Source organism: Gopherus flavomarginatus, chromosome 8 (genome assembly GCF_025201925.1).
Source record: "Gopherus flavomarginatus isolate rGopFla2 chromosome 8, rGopFla2.mat.asm, whole genome shotgun sequence".
In the NCBI taxonomy this organism is placed as follows: domain Eukaryota; kingdom Metazoa; phylum Chordata; order Testudines; family Testudinidae; genus Gopherus; species Gopherus flavomarginatus.
The window spans coordinates 39,792,704-39,816,095 of record NC_066624.1 but is presented as its reverse complement, the minus strand read 5'-3'; the positions used below and the strand labels follow the sequence as shown (position 1 = coordinate 39,816,095).

Sequence of the window (23,392 nt, the reverse complement as noted above, 5' to 3'; positions counted from 1 at the left end):
CTCAGTGCTTTTGGACATCAGGTGCAGATGCTGCCGTGTTCTAAGCCGGCAGAACCTTTGGTGTAGCCCCCTGTGGCGCTCTTGGGAATAATCCAATGGGACATTGGGATGTCATATCAAAAAGAAAATGTCCCAGTTGAGTGTGAATGATAGTGCTCTATGACCACTGCATATTGGCAACCCAGCAGAGTCCCCAAGATTGGGAACCTGACTAACAGGCAGACAGCGCCTCCTAGTCAGGGCGCTGGTACCAACTCAGCCATTTCTTCAAGGGCAGACTGACCGTTGTTTGTCTAAGTGTTCAGAAAGTACAGTGAATTGAAAGGGAGCTGTGCAAGGGGGACATGCAGGGAAGACTCAAACACAAACACCAGAGGCACTTCCACTAACGAAGGAATGGGGAATACTAAGGTGAGGGCAAAGTAATGGGCTCTCACAGCTGATAAGAAAAGTAATGATAATACTAATAAGTTAGGCCTCTTCTCCATCAGTTTCAGTTTCCAGCAAGAGCTCTCACATTCAGCCCAACTTCCTGTGCATCCTGAACAGAAGCAAAGGAAGAGTGAGGAGGGAAATGATGAAGGCCTAGAGCCTGAGTCTGGCTCAAGCCAGGCTGTAAGCTGCTGTGCTTCAGAGCGGAAGTGTAGGGCTTAGTGATTATCTCTGGCTCTGGCAGGTGGCAGGTTCTTGACAGAGATAAATGGCTGGGGAAGAAGAGTGCCACCTTCTGAATTAGCAATGGAAGAGGCTGAGCTGGGCTCAGGTGAGAAAGAGACTTTTCTGTCTCTGTTGATAACATTTTGTACTAACTCAGACATCTGTGGCGCTGATAAACTTCTTCATGTATGCGCCAGGCTGGTTCCAGGCTGGGCCTTTTGAATAATGCATAGAAGCAAAAGGGTCAAATCCGCTGCTGTGAGAAATCTCAGAGCGGAATGGAATTTAAAGATAAGGCAGATACGAGTGGTGCCTTATCTTATCCGGTACCCATGGCAGGCCTTCTGGATCAATCTCAGGAGCCCTTCTGGCTATGATGGATGCATGGAGCATGCTTGGTGGGTTTGCTGCCAGGTTCCTGAGAGATTAACACCAGAATCAGTCGCAAATGAAAGGAGCATCAAGATCAAGGGAATGCTTTCCACATTTGCTTTTCGTTCACCCCCGGCTGTTGAGGAATAGAGCTCTCCTAGTGCTTACATGGAGCTTTGCAAACACCTGTCCTGCTGCTGCTCCCCGTGAAATCAGTGGAAAACTCTCCTGGCTTTCAGTGGAAGCGTTAGTTAACCTTGCCTCACAACCACCCCCTGGGAGTTAGCTGTAGTTAAAGCCAGCTCTCACACAGCAAGATTACGCTGTTGTTATAAAGCATTTATACAATGCCATAAATATACACAGAAAGAACAGGAGTACTTGTGGCACCTTAGAGACTAACAAATTTATTTCAGCATAAGTTTTCGTGGCTACAGCTCACTTCTTCGAATGCATAAATATACACAGTGCTCCCAGAAATGCATGAGACTTGTTCCCTGCCCCGAGGAACTGACAGGCTGAATGAGACAAGGCACAGAGCAGTAGACTTGGCAAGGCTGGGGTGTGGATTATTGAGGAAGAGAAGGGAGTTGGGGTCGTCTGAAGAGATGATGCTTAAGGAGGGATTTAAAGGGATGAGGAGGTGGTCAGAACCCTCGCTTGGGACTTGGGAGACCTGGATTCAATTCTCTGTTCTGCCATGGACTGTGTCTGACCATGGACAAGACTCATGATCTTCCTGTGCCTCAGTTTCTGCATCTGTAAAATAGAGATATAGTGCTGCCGTGTCTTCTCATGAGGATCAGTACACTACAGATTGTGCGGTATTTGGTACTGTGGCACTGGGGGCCAGAAAAGAACTTACAGCTAGAAGGTGACACATCCGATCATGACAGAACTGAGACTAGCACTCAGGTCTGGGAGCTCCTCATCACTGGGTGTTGTATCGTTGCCTCACCAGAAGTCTGGGAGCTGAGGGAAGGCTCTTCACATTTGTAGTCCAGTTACGGATTGGAGCTATAGTCTGGCTGTACTGTGCACAGTCATCCACTCCCTCTTCACCACCTGAAGGGGAGACAGTCAGTCCTCTAACTGTTACAGTTGCTACTGCCCAAGTTCCATTTAACAAATGCTGTGGGGTTTGGGAGATGGGAGGCAGAGAAGGAGAGCTGACCTACCGTGATCCTTCACACCTCTAAGCCATCCATTCAAATCCAGTTCAGGTCAAGGGTGGTGAAGAGGTGTGACCATCAGCTCTTTGGCAATGTGCATGCAAAGTGGTGTTGGCATCAGTCAGGTTCTTAGTGTATGGGTGTCCCTGTCACAAGACCAAGCGGCATAATTGGCGCCCTTATTGGCAGCCTGAGTAGAGCATGTGAGAGCTAACGGGGACTGGCTGCCCCCTTCTCATCCCAGAGGTGGCTCCTCTAGGCCAGGGTCACAGCACGTGGTAGGGCAGTGTGGGGGAAGCTGTTCTGAGGACAGGGGAATTCGGTCTCCACAGCGTGTCAGTTAGCCAGCTGCTTTTGCCAGCCCTAAATTGCAGTGGAAACCAAAAAGATTTGGCGGCTTGTGTCATAACCTTAGTCCCAGATTTGGACCTTAGCGTCCAAAATATGGGGGTTAGCATGAAAACCTCCAAGCTTAGTTACCAGCTTGGACCTGGTACTTGCTGCCACCACCCAAAAAATTAGAGTGTTTTGGGGCACTCTGGTCCCTCTGAAAAACCTTCCCTGGGGACCCCAAGACCCAAATCCCTTGAGTCTCACAACAAAGGGAAATAATCCTTTTTCCCTTCCCCCCTCCAGGTGCTCCTGGAGAGATACACAGACACAAGCTCTGTGAAACTACACAGAGTGACTCCCCCTCTCTGTTCCCAATCCTGGAAACAAATAGTACTTTCCTATTCCCCCAGAGGGAATGCAAAATCAGGCTAGCAAATCCAACACACAGATCTCCCCGATTTCTTCCTCCCACCAATTCCCTGGTGAGTACAGACTCAATTTCCCTGAAGTAAAGAAAAACTCCAACAGGTCTTAAAAGAAAGCTTTATATAAAAAGAAAGAAAAAATACATACAAATGGTCTCTCTGTATTAAGATGATACAATACAGGGTCAATTGCTTAAAAGAATATTGAATAAACAGCCTTATTCAAAAAGAATACAAATTAAAGCACTCCAGCACTTATATTCATGCAAATACCAAAGAAAAGAAACCATATAACTTACTATCTGATCTCTTTGTCCTTACACTTAGAAACAGAAGACTAGAAAGTAGAAGCTGCTTCTCCAAAGCTCAGAGAAAGCAGGCAGACAGACAAAAGACTCAGACACTAACTTCCCTCCACCCAAAGTTGAAAAAATCCGGTTTCCTGATTGGCCCTCTGGTCAGGTGCTTCAGGTGAAAGAGACATTAACCCTTAGCTATCTGTTTATGACAGCTTGGCATGCCCTTGAGCATCAATTCCAGCTGCAGTACAAAGGCTCAGGTCTAAGCAAATAAGAATTCTTCAGGGATTTCACACACATAAAGGGCCAGATCCTCAATTGGTGTAGATTGGTGTCGTTCTGCTGGATCCAGGCTTATTTACATCGGTGGTGGCTGTGTTGCACACACCAGCATGGCTGCATTTCTGCTTCCCCATCTGCTCTGTACTTGCCCCACTTCCTTCCTCTCTCTTTGTCCTTCATCCTGGCTCCTGATGGGAGGAGTTCCTGCGGTGTGCACCAGGGCAGGGCAGTCCAAGGACTTTGAGTGCCTTGGTAGGCTGGGGAATGGGAGTCTCTGGGCACTGGTGTCTTGCAGGGCTTTGTGTGGAGCCATCTCCACCAGCTGTTCCGACCAGCTTTGGAAACAGAAGCTCCTGTCCGTCTACATCCGCTCTTCACAGCATATCTCGAGCGGGGTGGATTAATGCCCAATGACGTTAAAAACACTCTGAGCTCTTTGGCGTTCTCGCTCACTCTTTTAAATTAATCAAAAGCTGGCTTCCGCAGCCAGTCAATAGTGAGATTTATCACTTAAACAGCGTTATTGATTGCCTCGGAAGCCTGGTTTCATATTGATAGATATGTACGCATGCTGACAAGCTGGTGAGCCCTGTGCCGTTAAAGGCACAGAACTTGTTGTGCCTGACCTATCCCCCTGCAGCTGGGGAACCACATCTGGTGCCCAGGGGGTATCAGCCCGCCAGAGCCAGCACTCCCTCTTTGAGTGAGAGCGGTGGTCTCTGTGTGTGGCACCGTGGCCAAATTTGGCCTTTCCTTCCTTGTGCACTGGGCCTTCTCCAGGCGGCACCTTAACAGGGCCTGATTACTGCTTGGCTGTCAGCATTCAGATTGCTGCTTATACGGGAGCCACCTGCAGCCTGCTGTGTTAGCCTCTCTTGCACCCTCATGCTCACACCTTCGGATAAGCTCACCGTGCTAGTGGGGAGAGATGGAGGGGAGTGGGTCGGCGATATAGGCAGAGCACCTTCTTAGCTCGCTATGGAAATGTTTGTCCACAGCGCTGGTTGGGCCGGTTAATGAATTGTGGGTGTCCTACTGCAAATCCTGCTGCTGCCGTCAGTGCCCCCTAGAGGAGCAGCTGGCCTGGCAAAGAGCCTTCATCTGGAAAGTTGACAGCAAGGCTGGGAGTATGTTAACATGTGGGATGAGCATCTCAAGTGGGATGAAGGAACCTTTATTAGCCGTCACTTTGATCTTTCTGAGCAGACCTTGTGGTTGACACATCGAAGGAGCCCTGCGCTGCCCTCCTCACTCTCCATATATTCCCACAGGGTGGCCATGATGCCCATCAGCTAAAGAGGCAGGGAGAAATGTGAGGCTTTGCCAGGCTGAAAGCAAGGGAGACTGAGCTGATGTTACTGTGTAGGGTGCTCATGATGGTATTTCTCCATGAAAAGAGCAAGGTGTCATAGTGGTCTGAAATGGCTCTTCTTGTAGATTAAGGAAAACAACCAAGAAAGAACCAAGTTGAAGTCCCCACGAGAGACAGCTGTGTATGTGCGTTCTAACAAGGCGCACCAACTCTGTGAACAAAACGGCAGCTGTCTTTGCACATGGGGAGAGTCCTTAGAAACTAAAATAAATGAATGCATATAAGTGAAAGGCGTCCATTTCATAGCTGCGTATGCCTTGCACGTGTCTGTGCAGGCCGAGGATACTGATATGTTCAGGGTGGGTTTCTTGGTACTAAAACTTCTCCAGAGAGGAATGGGCCCGTTGTTCAGAGGCTCAGGGGGGTCTGTGCTCAGGGTATTTTGGTAACTCTGCTAATCCTGGGAACTGTCAGACTGTTCCAGCAGTACCCAGCTTCCCACTGCCCTTCCCCACCCTCTCTTGGAAGTAGGGCTACCAATCCATCTGTTGCACCATCTGAGGCCAATTGCTGCAGTGGTTCCAGGGCGTTTTTAGGGATATCAGGTCCAGACTGCTCCAGCAGGGCAGTTGTTTGAGTGATACCAGTCGAGGGGAGGCCCCAGAGAGGGAAGGTGTTGTGGAGGTATTGGTGCAAGGGGCTCTTGGTTGAGTGTGTATTCTCAGATAACTGGTATTTCCGTTCCTGCTCCTCTGTAAATGGTCTCTTTGAGGTCACCACCATGTAAATCTTTTGGGGGTTCCTGCCTGAGAGCTCACATTTCCTAACAGGTAGTTCAGTGGCCTCTGGAAAAGGAGTTTGGTGACCTCAGTCCAGTTCCCATGGGATGGGGTCTGCATCTCAAACCATTATGACAACTGGCGTAGTATCGGCAGAGAGGCCAAGAACTTGAATAGTGCTGGAGGCTGAGCTATCCCCATACCTTTAGACAGTGCCACCAGGCCTGATGTGAAGCAGTGCTGAGCTTGAAACCTCTTTCTCGGGAAAGGCTCTGGGTCAGTGAAGCCTAGCCACAGTAGGGTGGTGCTCAGGATAGGATTAAAAACCAAGCCAAGGTTCTGCTTTACCAGACTTTTCACTCTGAATGTGTTATGTGTACTGCACCGTGTTGTACTGTGTTCCATCCCCACCGCATGGTAATACCTGTCTCTGCAGCACAACTTGCCTCGCACTGCTCTGCATTATAATTTGCTCTTGCTGCACAGCAGCGTTTGTGCAATGTACTGGTCTGCATCCTCTGCTGCACCTCTTTTTATACTGCACTGTCTGACACTTGAACTGCTCTCTCCCGAGCTGTGCTGCAATCTCCAAGGCTGGTGTGTGCTATACTGTGCCTCATTACACTGTAATTACACTGCATTGCCCTGTGTGGCCCCGAACTGCCCTCACCCTGCATTGCACTGAAAGGCACTGCTTTTTGCTGTGGTGTGCACTTCATAACACCACACCTTCTGCCACTGTGTATAGGAAAAAAAGGGGTTGGCTGGGGTCTGAATGAGACGTTACCCTCTTTTAGTTTAAAGTAGGGAGAGATGGGCACGTGGCATCCTGTCCAATGCAGAGGCATGGGCAGCTTTGGAGGGGAAATGTGGGGGGCTTCACTTGAGTTCAGCTTTGCCCCGTTGTCCCTTAAGTCCCTGCAGTATGACTAGCCTGAAACTGCAAGTCCCTGCTCCCTTAAATTGCACATCTGGTAGCTAGCGCAGCAGGTCTGTCATTGAATAATGAATTCTCCATGAATAGCAGAGGGAAATTACCAAAAGCCCCGGAGTGCGAGTTAGTTGCACGCCCTACCTTGAGATTTCATGGTACAAGCCAGTTAATGTAGACAGAAGACCCCAATCTTTAAGGCAGTTTCTGCTCCAGTAACTTTCTTCAACCCCCAGGAGCAGTGCAATGCCCACAGTTACAGAGCAACCTCCAGCAAGTCCTGCCTCACCCTAGAGGTGGAATCATGCATGCGTGGAGTCAGGCACCAGTTTACTCTTCTCAGCTAATGATATGATTTGTCTGAGTGTGTTTATAATGTTCCCATCTCAGTAGCGGCTGGGCATATTATCCAGATTGTATGCAACATCACATAGAGATAATCCCTTACTCTTGATAGTCCAACAGTTCTGGCTCAATCACTCATACGTACACCTGTGGCAGTCTATAGACAACCCAGTGTCTGATGAAGGAGGTGTTTCTTGCACTCAAAAAGGCACTAAACTTGGGTTCTGGATCTAGGGACTCTCCACTAAAAATACTGTTTCCCCAGCCCCCATCTAGGGATTATCAGCAAAAGTGCTTTAGCCACTGTGAGGCCAGTGTAATGATACACAGGGAGAGAGGCAGTGCTGAAGGCAGCCAGCTCCCAAACCAAGTTGATCTTCATATATGAGCATCAGCACCTGGAATTGTGCTGGGCAGTTTAATGTTCCCATACCAATCCAGTAGCTATAGCAGATTGAAGCCGGTGGGACGCTTTGGTCTTCACAAGTAGCCCCAAATATGTTGTTGCCCCTTTTTTACCCAAGAAGCTAGTCAAAGTTTGGAGCCTTGGGGACGTTCCAGTTGGAGGTAGAAATTGATAGTGTGGAATTTTTTTAATGCAGTCTTGTTTATGTAGAGGAATGTACCAAGTCCTGCTTCTCCAAATACAGGAGGAGCCAAGAACCAAAGGAGCAATTTATTTTTTTCCAGATCTAAGCCCTTTTAGCCAGCTACCGCTTAAAGCTCTCTCTCTAGTTTGTCCCAGGCTCGCACTGTGCTCACAGGCTATTGCTGGGCTTTCTGCCTCTCTCTGTGTTCTGTCTGTTCTCAGTTTCAGTGTGCAATGCCTTCTTTCACACACACGCAAAACACAAACAGTATTCAGCAAAGCCTCTCTCCCAATCTGTCGAAACTCCTGGGTGGATTCACAACCCCTTTTCGTCTTCAGTAGGGGGACTTCTCATGAGCTCACCCTGGCAGTTATGTGAATTGGTAGGTGCATTCACACCCACTTCCAATGGCTTTTTAACTCAGCCCAGAACAAAGTTTCACCCAGCCCATAATGGCATCACTGCAGCAGGCCAGCCTGAAAGTGACAAAAGTGCAGTTGATTGTGGTGAGGGCTGCATCCTCAAGGAAACCTTTTAGCTTGCCACAGATGGATTAAAAAGCCCTGAGCAACTGCTGCTACCTGGGAATCCAAGAGTGGGCAGGGCTTCCGATGTGCCCTTTGTTTGTGTCCATCTTTGCAAGGGGAACTTGCATCTATACCTGGAGTTTTCAGGATCTTTCTCCGTTCCTCGAATGATTTCCCCCTTTGCAACCCACATCCCCTCTGTCTTCTTCGTGCTGAGTTTGAGCAGCTTTCTGACCTTCACATAACTGCCCGGTCAGGCGCTGGGAAAGCAAGGAGACTGCACCACCTGGAAAAGGAGACATAGCCCAGAGGTGACGTCCACATACTGAATGCATTGCAGCCAAAGGTCTCTCAGTTTCATCCAATGCTTCACCTATATGTTGAACAGGAAGCGTGGCAGAATGGAACCCTGCAACACTGGCATGAATGGGACCCTGGGATGGCTTGGCATGAGAGGGCTCCTGGGATGGCTTAGCAGGTAACCACAATCACCACCCCCGTAAGTCTTCCCAAGGACAGTCTCCTCCCTAGCCTGTATGGTCTCACAAATGGATCAGTAGCACTGTGTGATCAGTGCTGATAAAGCTAATGAAATCAGCCTGGATAGCTGACCTTTGTCCAGTTAGGGGAGTTAGACTATCAGAAGAGAGGCTTTGGCAGGGCAGTGTTGCCTAGTGGATGGGACACTGGACTGGGACTCGGGGCCTAGATTCTGTGCCTGGCTTGGACAGGGTCTCTATGTGTTACTCCAGACAGTATCTTCCAGAAGTAGTGATCGTCCAGTCCACCCTTACCTACTTGACGTTAACAAAATAATGTTGTATTTTTATAAAGCTAGCATAATTTACAGCTAAAATAACACACAAGAAACATGTCCAGTCCAATCTCCTTTGTCATCTCATCTTTGTTCACGGCCAGGGTGCTAGGAGGGAGGAGGAATGAAGAAGACAAAACACAAAAGGAAGTTTACATCCCGTGTCACCAAGATGTGCGTAGTGCTGCCTAATGTTGCCATCTCACAGGGCTTCAATTTGTGGATGTTAAACCTGTATAAAAAGCTTTTCCTCAAGGAGGGGTGTGTCCCCCATTCCCTTTATGGGACTTGCTGTGAATCTGCTTCCAGATGGTTATGTGGCATGCTTGCACTGTTCAAAGGTTGAGGCAGTTCCAAAGCCTGCTGCAGATGGACAGAAAGCACTTTTGCAATCTATGAGTGACCATTGTATTTCTGTTATCCCAGCCAGGACGCCAGGAAAAGAAATGAAATGAACTCACTGCTACTACTTTTATGGATTCATTTCTCTCTAGCATTCAAGCCACACATTTTCCCAGATCCCCTGCCAATAGCAGGGAGCTAACTGATAATGCAGATGCTATTAATAAAGCAAGTGTTGTTACATATTCATATCAGTCAGATTTCTAATTCAACTGCATGAAAAAAACATTCTGTAGCAGAGAAACATTAGGGAGGATAATGTAAGGTTCATTCTACCAGCATTGGCACATCCTACTCTGTTCAGAATCCTTCGTTTCAGGATTCCTCAATTAAATATTTCATTTGGCCCTCTCTGATCTCTCTCTAAACGAATCTCTGCTGGTTTTCATCCCAGCACTAGGGACATTTTGTCTGACTGTTTAACTCTGTTTTGCTGAGAGGAGCAAAGATCCATCATTTCCCATTCTAACAGACCTTGCTGATTGACAGTAATGTTGTCCTCTTAGCAAGGTACCTGGCAAATGTGAGTTCCCCATAGAGATTTCCTTGCCTTGATTTGAGTTAGATACATTGATCTGCACTTAGTCATTCTTGCCTAGCACTGTCTGAGGCCACCAGGCTCCGTAGGCACTGATAATTCCCTGGGCACATCAGGACGGAGGGAGGACTAATATCATACATGGGAGGGTGTCTGCATGAGAACTGGAGGTGTAATTTCCAGCTTGAGGAGACAGCTCCATGCTCAGTCTGTTGGAATTAGCGCACTGAAAACAGAAGTGAGGCTACAGCGGTGCCTGGGGCGGGAGGGATTAGCAGCCCTGAGCATGCACCTCTGGTCTTGGATGGAATCATACTGGGTGTACCTAGCCTCTCCCACCTCTCCTCCTGCCGTGGCTACGCTTCTATTTTTAGCTTGCTAACTGGATCAGAGCTAGCCTGGGTGTACCCCCTCCAGCTGTGAGTCCCAGCTCCAGTGTAGTCACACGCTTCAACTCTTTCATGATACATAGGCAAATCAGCAGAGCCCGGCAGTTCCACTGCCCAGAGCTCGGAGATCTGGTCCCCTTCCAGGTACTATTAAACTAGAGCTGGAGGTGTGATTTCCAGCTGTGCTAGCTCTGATTGCTGGAATTAGCAGTGTAGGCATAGCAGAGGGAGGCACTAGCAGCCCGAATATGTACCTCCGACAGGGTCTACTTGGGGTGGCTGAGCCCCTCCCACCGGTAGTGTCATGGTGGGGGTTACACGCTGTCTTTAGCACTCTAACTCAGTTCAAACTAACTTGGATCCGTCTTCTCCAGTTGGGAATCCCACCTTCCAGCTCCAGGATGACACATCCTTCCCCGTAATCCCTCGCTTCAGTGCCTACAGCTGGAATGAGCTCTCTCTGTCCTTTATAGGGATCGCCTGACGCCTTCTCAGTTGGGTCTGATAATTGTACGGGGCCGTCTGGCTCCAGCCCCTCTGGCCCTTCCAGGGGCAGAGCACCGTGTTATCTTTCTCCTGACATCCCATCCCCACCATGGTGGAATTCCTCTGTGAATGCATGTTCCACCCAAGCCAAGCTGTGTGGGTATCTGTTTCCTAGTAGCTAAGCTGTTCCCTTTTTAGTGCAGGTTCTGCATGTTAAGTTGCTGTCCAGACCTAGCTCTCGAAGTGCATATTACCTTTATTCACCTTGATCACTGCTCTGCAGAACCGGTTGATCAATTTGTCCTACTATTCTGTTTCCCTTCCTGACTGCGTCAGCTGCTCTTCTACCGTGTCCGCAAGAGTCTCTGTATTAGGAGCTCCGACTCTCAGAGAGCTGTGCAAGTTTAACGTCGACTACGTGGACGGGGTCTATTTCTCTGCTTGATTCCTGCACTGTAGCATTTTGTTAAGGACAGCTTTGGGAGGACTGTGTCAAATGCTCACGCCAGCCAGCCTGGCTGGTGTTTATGCCATTTGTCACCATTCTATATGATCAAACAGGAGGAATGCCTTCTCAACAACATTAAGTCGAGGCATTGCATCTCAGGGCTGACCTTGCACAGGGCCTTAGGAATATGACGGATGGATAGATAAACAGAGAAAAGATTAGGGCAGACGCCTTCCTTCTTTATTTTGTGTATTTTCCAGCAGTAGTTCTCAGCCAGGGCCACACATACCCCTGGGGGTATGCAGAGGTCTCCCAGGAGTACATCAGCTCATCTAGCTTTTGTCTAGTTTTACAACAGGCTACGTAAAAAGCCCTAGCGAAGTCAGTACAAACTAACATTTCACACAGATAATGACTCATTTGTACTGTTCTATACACTGAAAGTACAATATTTATATAAATATGGATTTATATAAATCCAACGGATTTATAATTCTATGGTAAAAATGAGAAAGTCAGCAATTTTTCAGTACTAATGTGCTGTGACACTTTTTAGTATTTTTATATGTGATTTTTTTAAGCAAGGAGTTTTTAAGTGATGTGAAACTTGGGGTTCACAAGGCAAATCAGACTCCTGGAAGGGATACAGTAGTCTGGAAAGATTGAGAGCCACTCTTCTGCAGCACCAAGGATGTTGTATAGGAGCCAGATATGACTGCAGGATCCAGGAACATCACACGAGAAGTGCTTGTGATGGGTGGGCTCACACAGATGAAATGGGAATGAGCCATTCGATAATGGGACACTTGCAATGCTAGGCTGGAAACAGATGTACAGTGCTGTTTGGTTTTACAAGACTTATGCTCCCCAGCATAAGTTTATATATATAAAAAACAAAGTGTACCTAGAAATCCCAGCAAAGGGCTAAATACACTTACAGAGTTGTTCCTACAACAGGTTATGCTTTTTGTCATCCATGCCTCTCAAATTGCAGCAGCATTTTACAGTAAGCCATAAATTGGAAGAAATACCTTATTATTCATAAAGCATTATGGATGTGTCTGTAAACAACCGCACAGTGAAGGCTGCATTGAGAAATGCGTGTAAAGCACAACTGAAATCTTACATTTTAATGATTGAATTCAGTCTCCAAATTTGGCCCAATAAATCATCAGAGGCTGATTGAATTTTTCATGTAAGCTTTTTCAGAAAATCTTTACTAACATTTGCAGAAGGAATGCTTGAGTTTGACCTTAACAATTGTACTTTTTTTTGCCTCCCTTGAGGTCTTCAGGACCTACCAACTTTTCACAGACATGGTTTCAGGTTGGGACATGCCTTCGATAGTCCATTCAAGTCTCAACCCGGGGACTGCCCTTCTTCACCATAACCTAGTTGATCATCGCCAAAGAAGGGAAATGCCCAGCTCCATCCTCTGGAAGATCCATCCTACCACAGGAAGAAGCTGCCTCTGTAGCAAAGCTGCAAGTTCTATGTGTCTAACAGGTTGTGTTTCAACTCTCCCCCTTTCCACCCCCTTTGTTGTGGTGGGAAGGCATGAGGCTTGCTGCTGAAGTGCCACAAGAGTGGGGTTATGAGCCCTGCTCTCCAGCTTCTTCCTTTGGCCAATTCCCTGTGGTTTGTAGAGGGGATCCAGGTCCATCAGACTGGGATTCCCAGAAGGGTGAACCCTCCCAGGAAGCATTAAGGGAAAGGGGGCGCAGAGATGGATTCCCTCATCCTCTTCTCTCCTGTTCAGTGCCCTTCCTCCCTTTAGAGCACCACCCTTTAGAGCAGCACAGGAGACAAAGACAGCTGGCTCTGGGGGCAACATGGAGGAGTGGAGCTCTGGGCATGAGTGTGGGGAAGTGGGACAGATGGGAGACAATGGGGCTTCCTGCAGGAGGGGATGGCACATCAGCATTGACAGCTGTCCCTGTGTGTAACAGGCTGGCTTGCCCAGGGCTTGGAGAGCCTGGCCTAAGCCAGCCCTGATTGCGAGATGAACCCCACTGGGGGGAATCGGGTAACTCCAGTATGAAAAGGCTCTGGAGAAGGGGGTAGATCAGAGGCAGGAGGAGAGCGTATGGAGCTGTGACTGAGGGAAGGAGCAAGTTTGGCTCTTCCAAAGCCCTAGCAAGGTAAAAGCTGCAAGCGAGGGTTAGAGGAGGGGCAGTGAGCTGAAAAACTCTGTGTGGGTTTGGGACTGTTGAGTTCTGTGTTTTGATCAACTCTGTTGCCAGCCGGAGGAGAAGGTGTGAAGGGCTGGTTAAAGGATGCTCTGGGAAGGTCAGTGGAGACTGAGGGAGTTATTGGAGGGGCCTGGGTGAAGGGGAAATAGAGATGGAGAGACCACCCTATGAAGTGCACTGAATAACTATATACTGACTAAACAGCTTGACAGAGTCCCTGACACAGTCTTCATCAGCCTGTTGTTCAGAGAGAAGGCCTTCCATTAAAATGCAGGAGACCACCCCGTTAAGGCACTGTCACTGTCCAGCCACCGTTCATTAACTTTACAAACCTCCCTCTCCTGGCACGGGGAGTTAGGTACCATTATCCCCATTTTACAGATAGGGAAGCTGAGGCCCAGGGAGGTTGAATGAGAGTGACCCAAGTTTGTACAGAAAATCAGCAGAAATGGTCAGATTAGAACCCAGGCGTCCCTGGCTCTCCGGCCCGTGTTCAGTCTGTTAAGACATACCCTTGTATGAAACTTATGGGCTGATGGTGTCAGGGTCGGCTCTTGCTGGGGAAGATGGCAGACGGGAGACACACAGTCTGATTTGTCCCTCTTTCAACTTGGCATTCTCCAGTCACATGTATGCTACCAAGTATCAGAGGGGTAGCCGTGTTAGTCTGGCTCTCACGCTACCAAATCCAAGTGGCAAATCCATGGAGAGGAGTTTACAATTTGCATAAAGGCAGCAAAAATCCTAGGGCCATCTCAGTGTCCAAATTAGGCACCACAGAGGCAGGGCTGACTGCACCATACTGTGAGAGCTGGCTGCTGCTTGGGGCAGCAAAAAGTACGGGCTGCAGCGTGTTTACTGGGTGGTTATTGCAGGGGAGTTTTGAGGGATAAGGAGCTTCTTTAGAGTGTCAAACCCGTACCCACCCCGGAGAGGATGCAGGTTGTGAAGATAGCACAGTACAGAGAGGCAATACCCTGTTCTCATTCACAGACAGGAGCATCTTGCTGAGTGTGAATAGTGGAGGGGAAGTGCAATACTGTAGAGCACTATGAGATCTGTTGATCACCAAGCTGCTGCCAAAGGGAGGTGAGCAGAGTTTTCCCCATTGGCAGAAGGTAGGGTGAGGCAGACTTACCCAAGACCACAGAGCCAGGAATAGACCCCACCTTTGCCAACTCCTAGGTGGGTGCTTTAAGCCCTAGACCAGGGATCAGCAACCTTTCAGATGTGCTGTACCGAGTCTTCATTTATTCACTCTAATTTAAAGTTTCGCGTGCTGGTAATACATTTTAATGTTTTTAGAAGGTCTCTTTCTATAAGTCTATAATATATAACTAAACTATTGTTGTATGTAAAGTAAATAAGGTTTTAAAATGTTTAAGAAGCTTCATTTAAAATTAAACTAAAATGCAGATCGCCCCGGACCGGTGGCCAGGACCCGGGCAGTGTGAATGCCACTGAAAATCAGCTCATGTGCCACCTTCAGCACACGTGCCATAGGTTGCCTACCCCTGCACTAGGCAATGCTTCATATCTAGGGAGCAGATCCTCCCGGGAGCTGAGTGACTTAGACACCTCGCAGAAGGCATGTTAGGCCTGGAGGGGTAGATCATTGTCACTCCCCACAACAATTGTGATCCACTAGCGGGATGCAAGCTCACAAGGCTGTGATGTGCTGTACGTGGTGTGCAGTGTCCCTGCTTCTCACGTAAACACTCCCTGCCCCCCAGATCAATCAGCATAACTGCTTTGGAGAGCCAAGAGCCTAACTGAGGACTAGTGCTCAGCATTAATGTAAAGAGCCATTGGCTTTCTCAACACTTCTCAGCTGCTTGGGCAGCTCCCTAGCACTTTAACTAACAGTTCCCCATGCCTTCTTGCAACAGGCAGCAGGTCTCCTGTCACACCAGCCTAGAATGGATCCTGCTGGGGCTGATTGTGCTTCAGCTGTGTCGGAGCCTTGGCCAGGAACACGGAGGAGGATGGAATCTGTCATGGTATTCAATGAACTCATCCCTGTGGTGAGTGTAGGTCTGAGTGTAATTCCCTGGGTCTGGTCTCTTGCACCCCTGAGGCTGTGAGTGTCTTTCAGGGCTGGTCTACGCTATGGAGGAAAATCGATCTTAGATACGCAACTTCAGCCACGTGAATAACGTAACTGAAGTCGAAGTATCTAAGATCGAATTACTCACTGTCCTAATGGCGCGGGATCGATATCCGTGGCTCCCCCTGTCGATTCCGCAACTCCATTTGGGTTGGTGGAGTTACGGAATCGATATAAGCGCGTTCGGGGATCGATATATCGCGTCTAGATGAGACGCGATATATCGATCCCCGAGCAATCGATTGCTGTGAAGACGTACCCTCAGTCTACTTTAAATGTTTGGACAATCAGCCAGGTGGAGGGAGCCTCATCCAGCTTTCCATGGGACAGACGTGATTTTACTAGGACGTGGGAGGTGCCACCTAAGGGAAGAGAGGCTCTGGGCTCCAAATAGCCAATAATAGGCACTTTGCCCCACCCATCCTCCATAAACCAAAGGAATTAGCTGAAACAAAATTCCTGGGGAGCGCATGGAAAAGCTGTCTCCTTCCATCCCCAAACATCAGGCTCAGTGCCATAGGGACAGCATACCATGTGTCAACACCATGTGAGTGATCCGGAGGAATTCCTGAGAGAGAGAGAGCCATGGGGCTCACTGACCAGGGCAACCTGGGAACAAGTGAGACTTCCACATCCAAACGTGTGCTTGGGGCCCTTGCTGTGAGCTGGCACCAGGGAGGGGGCATGATCTTGGAGCTCAGGGAGCTGATTTTTCAGCTGTGATGAACACCCAAATTCCAGTTGAAAGTCCTAGAAGCTGTGGGTGCTCAGGACTCTGCAGCTCTGACCTGAGCACATCTAGAGATCCATTAACACAGCCAGGAGACTCAAAACACCAGCTTAGGGCTAAACGCAACTCTGTGTAAGAAGGCATCTGTGGAAGTCAGTGGACTTGCACCCACTTACACCAGAGGATTATCTGGCCCAGAGTATGCTGGGTGCCTTGCAGGACTATGGGTACGTGTTCCTTCCTGTTCCGAGCCCCGGTGATTGCAGAACTCACAAAGCCCCAGTGCTCCTTTGGACTCAGACTGTCTCATTTTGAATTAATTTTAAGGCCGTTTGAAAACTCTCAGTGGCGAGGAAGGATATTACTGCATACTGCAGCATCTCTCAAAGAGACTTTTACAAAGGCGTGCTCAGCAGCAAGCACACGGGGCAGTTAAATGAGATCTGAACCGGGGTTAATAACAGCTGGTAGCAGTGAAAGGACTCTACAAAGCCAAAAGAACAGTCCCCATTGAGGCTCTCTGGTGACTTAATGCAGCTCATTCAGCTTGAAAGGTGGAAGAGGTCCAGTCATTTCCACTTCTTTATCTTTGAATTGCACTTTCTACTTCTCTGGCATTAGCCCAAGCTCTGGGCTGCACCGCCAGGTTTCAATTGAACAAATGCAGCTATTACAGGTGGGGGTGTGGAACAGTTATATTACAGTGGTGCCAAGAGGCCAAACAGCTCCGGGCCCCGTTGTGCTAGATGCTGTACAGACATACAGCACATGACCGTCGCTGCTCTTGGGAGCTTGCAGTTTAAAAGACAGAGCATAATAGGTGGAGGAAGCAAACACACAGAGAGGGTGGGGGTGGAGGAGGGGAAGTAACAAAAATAATCAGATGGACATATTTCTTAGGCAATAATCACAAGTTACCAACTGCCCAGTTGGTATGCGACGGCAGTGCTCTGTATGTGTTATGGCAGAGCTTTTTTTTGAAGTGGGGTAAAGAGTTGGCTTTATGGGGTTTTGACTGGTTGCTTTTCCCCATGTGTAAGTGATGATCTGGGTAAAGCCCAAATATGCTTGCGAGTGAAAGAAAGACGTGGGCATTCAAAGTGGGCAGCATTGGTGGAGCGTGTATGTGTATATCTGTGTCTATAGTTCTATCTATATATACAGACACACACACAAACTCCTATTACTTTTTGCTGGTGATCTTTTGTTTTCTTCTTAAAGAGATTGTCAGGTGATGCTGTCTGAGTGGCCAGGGCTGGGGAAAACTGCAAGCAGTAACAAGTGAAAGCAACTCCCTTGTCTAACCCATTGGGGATTGAGCACTGAGACGATTCTGTAGCAGCAGAGCTGTCTTGTAATTTAGGTGATAATTTTATTTTGGAAATAACATTAGGATGCTTACAAGCTGGGGTTTTGTGAAGGCAGCTGCTGCCACGGGTTGAGCAGGCAAATTTGTAGTTATTTGCTCTTCTGCTAGGCACTTTCCACTTTCATTTTCTGCAGCAAGGCTATCATTTAGAAAAGGCTCCACTAAATTTTCAATTTCTTCTTGAATGATGATCTCCATTTGATTTGATTTGCTTTTACATTTTTCTAAAGCGGCTGCGAGCCTGTGAGCACGAACTAGAGTGGTGCATGTCTGCATATGCGTGTGATGCCAGAATCCTGCTATCGGCCACATGAGTGTTTGTTTGTAAACAGACTGTGCTGGAAAGAGGCTTGAGGGGCATGTCTGATGAGATGGGGGAGGAGACTGATCCCTGCAGAATGTGGAGTGGGACAACCCCTCTTGTGGTTTAACGGGTGTGACAGGAAGTCAGAACAGTTGGGTTCTGTGCCTGGATCTGGCACTGATTTCTTGTGGAATCTTGGGCAAGGCACTTGATCTCTGTGTGATCTATAAAATGGGGGTGATGCCCATCTGTCTCACTGGAGTTTAAAATAGTTCATTATGGAGGCTTTTGTCAAAGTTAGACTCAGGACTCACAGTTTGTCAGACCACTCTGTTTTATTAGCACAGCGCTCTGCTAATAACATCCAGATAATGTGAGCACCATGCAAGACACAAACGATCTTATTTATACAGATAAAAGAGTGGGAATTAGACAAAGGGACAAAGAAGGCAAAACAGTAAAATTCACCTGGGGCACAGCATGCATATCCTACTTCTTTACTAATTCTTATCGATCTAAGGCTAATACTTCACCAATTGCCCTTAAACGGTGCAATTGTTCTACGTTAATGTCTGTATTCCTGACACCTGGATTGCAGCATTCCAATAATTTTGCTTAAAGGTACAGACAGCATTTCTTTAATCCTTTCTATTTTCACAATATAATTCATTCTATTTTCACAATCTCTCCTTTTGGTCAAGCGCACGCCATGACCAACAATTACTGGGTTCCACAAATTAACCGTTCCTTATCTCTTTGTTCATCAGTGATATTCAAAATCATCATATTAGCACTCTGTTTTGGGGCAGTCACCTGGGTGACACAATTCTGGATACAACAGGAGGTTAACTGAAAGCATACAAAAATCACTAAGATTCCAAACAGGATAGTTAGGGCTCCCTGAAACAACCAGTTTCCTATGCCAGAGAAATTGAACAGGTTACTTAGCCACTTCCATAAAGAACTCGGCTCTACTTGGAGAAGATATGCAATTTGTTCTAAGTGGCTAGCGTGATCTATTACCGCATTGGTATCGTCAGGTATAAACAGACAACATAGTTTTCCAATGAGAGCACAGGTCCCTCCTTTGGCCGCCAGCACTATGTCTAATGCCTGACGGTTTTGGAGGGCCACCTGTCGGATCGCCCCGGTTTCTTTGGCCAGGGCTCTTAAACTTTCTCCGGTTTTATTTGCCATTATTTTAACTATTGCTTGTAACCTCAGGAGCCTTTTTGCCTGATGGATTACTCCCCCAAGTGGGATAAAGGAACTGCCAATAGCCTCTTCCCAGGTGTCATTACTGTTCCATATTGTGTTAAATGGACAAGGTCCTCCAGTGAGGTCTGGGGAATTGAGTGGGATAGCCAGGACAGGAACACCAATTTGAGAGTGGGCTGAGATGTGGCTGCAGACCCAGCATTTAGAAATAATAAAGGTCTGAGGTATCCACACTTGTTGCTGGATAAAAGAATTGTCATTGTGGACTCCCCAGACCTTAAGACACCAGCAGTCGAGGAACAGGCACCACCAGAGGCGCATGTTGGAGGCAGGGCCCTTCTGGTTCTGACAACCTCAACTGCGGAAACCGCAGTCACAGTTTTATGTCCACCAGGCAGCAGGCGCTAGGCTCACTACTGCTTCTTCTTGGGCCTTGCTTTAGGTTGTCGCCTGCTTCTGGCAACCCTTATGAGAACGTAGATTGTAAGGTATTGCAGGCTGTTCCTCTAAGTCTTCTTCTGGAGTCACAATTGACTCTGTGTGGTCCTGAGGTGATGATTGGTTCACTGGGGGTGGTGCATTTTTACATGACGAAGCATGTATCCACTCTGAGATGCCAGACAGTTTAACAGCCGTCGGGGTAGTAAGCAGTGCCTGATGATTCTTTGATGTTCTTTAAGTCTCTTTACTACTTCTTCCTTGACTCTGGCTATAACAATGGCCTTCACACCTTATCTTTTCCTGATGCATACATTCCTCATTCACACAAATAGATTGAGAATACAAACAGTAGTATTTTATATCGAGCAAAAAAGCATTGCAAATTAAACCTTGCTAAGTTTTACAATTGATAACCAAGACAATTTACATTGAGACCCAGGCCTTCAATGTTTCTCTAATTTACTTAACATAGACACAATAGAGAATCCTGTCTCTTACTACCTAAATCTTAAAACAAAGCGTTAGAGAGGGCCCAATTTGTAATGCATATGGGAAAACAGAATCTTATAGTCCCAGGGGGTCATTTCTTTCTGCTATTTTTAAAAAAGGTGGCTAGCAGGATGAAATCAAATTATACTTTAATTCTTATGGGACATTATAAAATCCTGCTCCTACATATCCTCATTTTGACACTAAGATTATTAATCGCCAGTGTCACTTCTTATTTAGTCCACGTAATAGAAAATACTGGGAGGTGATTTGGGCCTGTGGCTTTAGCTTTGCATACATTTGTTTTATCCACCAGCACATTTTAAACATTTCAATTAAACACATACAATTTAAAACCAAAAACAATTAGGGGTAGTAACGTTAGTATGCCAGTAGTTGTGGGAGACCATCCAGAAAATATGTTATACCAATGGTAAGCTGTTATGTTTTTCTGCAGTGGCAATTCTTAACACGTCCCCATTTGCGTGTATAATATGAATGGTCCAGTTTTCCACATTTTTTTTTCTAGGAACTATGTTACCTTTTTACCTTTTAACAGATGATTGGTAACTATTTGCCATTCAATGCCAAGATTGATAGAGAACTCAACTAAATCAGTGCTTACAGTAAGCTGAGACTCTTTTGTTGTTGTTATTGTTGTAGCAAATAGTAAATGTGATTATTGGTAAACACAGTACTTACAGTACATTTACATTTGTCTTCTGGTGGGTTGCTAACACTTTTTAAACACTTTTCCCCAAGAATTAACACATACACGTAGCCCATTATACAGTACTTTGGATTATCTGAAAGACAAAAATAACATTTTTCTACCCCTTTTGGGGTGGCATTGATTATTATTTAAAAGTTTCTTTTCTTTTACAAATACCCTTGCTGATTGCAGGCAAAACAGAGGAATTACCCCCATATTTTCTTGTGTTTTTTGTTCTATAGGCAGGCCAGGTTTTAATGGCTTCTACTTTTTAAGGGTTATGCGGAAATTATTCCACTGTTTAGTTATTAAATTCATGAGGTGGTGTACCTCAAGATTTTCCTCTTATATAGCAGACCAAGTTTGTAATGTTTTTCCTGCTGTGTTAAGCTTTAAGTTTATTCACAGGTAATAGCTGAGAAGCATTATTACCATATTACTTTAAAGGATTTTTCCAAAAATCATACACACTACAAGTTGTTACAGGGTTACTTACTAACATTAAAGTTATTGTAATGTTTAATATTAACAGTAACATTAGCATCAAATCTATTAAAGGTATCTTGTTATACCATGCCTTTTATGTAGGCAGTTTGTTTGCTGACCAGGTATGTTCTTTATTTGCGGCTTCTTTTGTGCTGGCAGTTCTCACCTTTCTTTATCAGTTAGGTAATTTGCATCAACACAGGCTTGGCTTTTGGATTCAAAGCCATCAGCAGAGCTCAGAGTCTCTGTCTTAACACACAGGGATCTGAAAAAGAAAACACAGCCTATTGCGGCTCTTTTTGGAGCCCTAATAGGATTTTAATTCAGCAGCACGTTTCATTTGCATTTCTTTTACCCCTTTCTACAATATACACTGCACATGTCCTAGGGAAAATGCACATTCCTTCTATACTATAACTTTTTAAAAACATTAACCATATCAATTTTTACATAAGGTGTAACTGTTTCTTTTGTTCTTACAGCGTTTTCATGTACTTTTATTAAAGTGACGGTCTGATTACACAGAGCCATTTTAAGGCTCAGTGTTTTTAACATGGCTTCTTTTTGTTTTGTGCACCTCACCTCTGCTGTTGCTTCAGAGGGTCACTGTTAATTTCTTATTCTTTCATTACAGCTCTTATCTGCTATTGTAAAAAAACAAACAAACAAACAAACAAACAAACAAAAAGACTCCAGAATCTCTACCTATTCTCCTGATTTTGATTGCCCTATTGCAGCCATGACTTGGTCTTTATTTAAAAACATTTTAATTTTGTAAAGAATCAAGTTACCCCTTAAGGGTTAAATGCTAAATCCCAAAGCCAAACAACACTAATTACCTGTGTCTTGCAAAAAGGTCTATCAGTTTTGCAACTTTGAATTAAAGAGTCAAATGAATTTGTAGTGGCATTAAAAACAAAAACAAAATCAATTTATCTTACACCTACAAAACAGGAGTTTTACAAACTAGATGTGCTGGTTTAGATTCTTAGAACTTTACATATTTTCACAGACAAATAGATACATACACATTTTCTTTTCCTTAATATTTCTTTACACTGCTTTGTTTTTACATAGCTGTATATATATTTGGATTATTTATAGGCATTCTTCTGGAAAAGGGCCCATTTCCCCTTCAGAATGACTGCAAAGAAACTAAGAATTCTCTCTCTTTAACATGGTCCTTTTTTAACATTTTCACAAAGTTTAACTGCTTAATTCTCTCCAGCCTCTGTAGAGTTAACTTTTCACTCTCTTTCCTTAAATCACTTGTTTATGTCCCAAAATGACACCTTTATCACCTCAGATTTCACCATTTTAAGTATTGTTCCAGGGGTTCATGCCTGCACTTACTGCTTTTCTTACTCCTGACACTATTCCCTTAGGGCTTTCAACCTGTTGCTTTATCTGTTGCTTGCCTGCTTTTCTGGGCCCGATCCTGCTTTTTCCAATGAACCGTTTGTGAGTGATATTGTGGTCATTTCACAATTTTGAAAGAAATGTTCAAGGAAAGGGACCGGGAAGGGTGGGGGCTAGTTGAGGAGCCCACCCTCCTTGCTGAATTGGTAGTGGAACACTAAAGAATCAGTTTTTGAGGCAGACAACAAAGGGGAACAGAACAAGGGGCTTTTTGTCCTTTTTACAATGAGATGGGAGTATGAAGGGGGTTGGATCGATCTGGGGTTTGGAGAACGGGGTAAAGGGGAGCGCTCGGTCTAGTGGTGGGAGAGGAGGCTTTTAATAAAGCTTTTAACTTATTATTTGAATAATTGAGAGAGGCAAGTTTTGATTTTGTCCACCTACGATTTGCCTCTTCCCACCACTGCATGAAACAATTAACCTCTCCTTTAGCCAATTTAGTTTTAGGTTGGCCGAGTTTGTCTTTTAAGACGTCCACTCAGTCTTTGTTCCAAGATTTTAACAGTGGCCACTGAGTTTTGGGATCACCCTGAGTTAGCTTAGACCATTTTTCCAGAAATTTACGGGAGTCTGGACTCTTTTTACAGGAGTCTGGACCCATCCTAAATACATAAAATGAGCCGGCGTTCATTTAGGGAACTGTCCCGACTTAGACGTCTGGTTACCAATACAGGAGGACTTCACACACCAATCACATAAGAAGGAAATTCAGGTTCGTCAGAGCAATGCCTGCTGCAACACACAAAAGGAGCCCACAGGCTACTGCCTCAATTGCCCTTGCTTTTACACCAGGGGTTTTATCCAAAGTGCGGTGCGGCTGCGAT

General features: G+C 46.1%; 1 protein-coding gene across 3 annotated transcripts in view; it reads left to right on the top strand.

The window, feature by feature from the left end:
* FRMPD3 (FERM and PDZ domain containing 3) overlaps window positions 1-23,392 on the top strand; it is a 157,055-nt gene that overhangs the window by 2,470 nt on the left and 131,193 nt on the right. The gene's annotated exons all lie outside the window — the stretch shown is intronic.